At 31.5% G+C, this 1,151-nt stretch overlaps 1 non-coding gene across 1 annotated transcript; it reads left to right on the plus strand.

Moving 5' to 3' along the window:
• The first annotated feature begins 406 nt into the window (after nt 1-406).
• Nucleotides 407-478, plus strand: Trnap-agg (transfer RNA proline (anticodon AGG)). Its single transcript has one exon. It is a non-coding gene; the product is annotated as a tRNA-Pro (tRNA).
• The last annotated feature ends 673 nt before the right edge of the window (nt 479-1,151 follow it).

Here is a 1,151-nt window from a genome sequence, read left to right on the forward strand (position 1 = left end):
ATTTAAAAATTATGAACCAGAAGAATTTGGACATCATTTACAAAAATACCTGGCAAGTAAATATTATTACAGTGTAGAAGAATTTATGACTGACTGTCACAAATAACTGTGTCTGATGTTACATTTTATTCTGTCATGCTAAAAAAGTAATTTATGTAAATACTTATTCACAATTTTACTTTATTCTCAATATGATTATTTTAAATCACTCTGTGGTACTTACAATTACAGAATACCTATAATCATTCTGTATACTTACAATGAGAATTAGCTTTAAACTGAAGAGTCACCTATGTCCCAAGCATCTAACTGTATATGAACAATAAAATTCCTATGTTAATCTAACTTGATCTATTGGCAAGGCTATTACTTGTGAAAACTTTTATAATTGCCGAATTCTTACCGTGGCTCGTTGGTCTAGGGGTATGATTCTCGCTTAGGGTGCGAGAGGTCCCGGGTTCAAATCCCGGACGAGCCCGACATTATTTTTTGCTTCTACATCTTATTTAATTCCCTAAAGTTTGACAATTTGATTTCTATCCATGCTGTTAATACATTTTCATACACATTATCATATAGGAACAGAATATTACAACATACTAAGCAGCATAGGTGTGTTACGACGAATTACAGAGTAAATTAAACTAGATTCTTTATTAGAACACTCATAGTTTCCTTATAAAAGACGTATTTGTGGAATAATATACGCCATTTTCCTAAAAGCATCATAAGGTTACGAAAAGAAACAGCCAGCCATTTGTAACAAATAACCAAAGATTACATAGTGACAATACTACGATATTGTTGTCCAGTAATAGCATAAGAATATAATTAATAAAGTAAGTTCATTTAGTAAAAAACCAGTAGCCCCCCTACCCTCATTCTTTAAATGTTCTAACTCCCAAGTATAAAACAGCTACAGTACTTTTTCACTGACCTTAATGTTTACGACGTCAAATCTCTCGAGTTATGAGCCGTAAAATGACATAATTTTGCAGATGCATTCAGTAGTAAGTGTGTATACTGTCAGCAAAATGTGTTGCGAATTGAGATAGTAATAAATAAATAATAAATTTAAACGTTATACCTACTGCTGAACTTTTACTGCATGAACAGTGAATACTTTCATTAGAAAAAAGTTTGAAATTAGA

Source organism: Schistocerca cancellata, chromosome 6, assembly GCF_023864275.1.
Source record: "Schistocerca cancellata isolate TAMUIC-IGC-003103 chromosome 6, iqSchCanc2.1, whole genome shotgun sequence".
Lineage (NCBI taxonomy): Eukaryota > Metazoa > Arthropoda > Insecta > Orthoptera > Acrididae > Schistocerca > Schistocerca cancellata.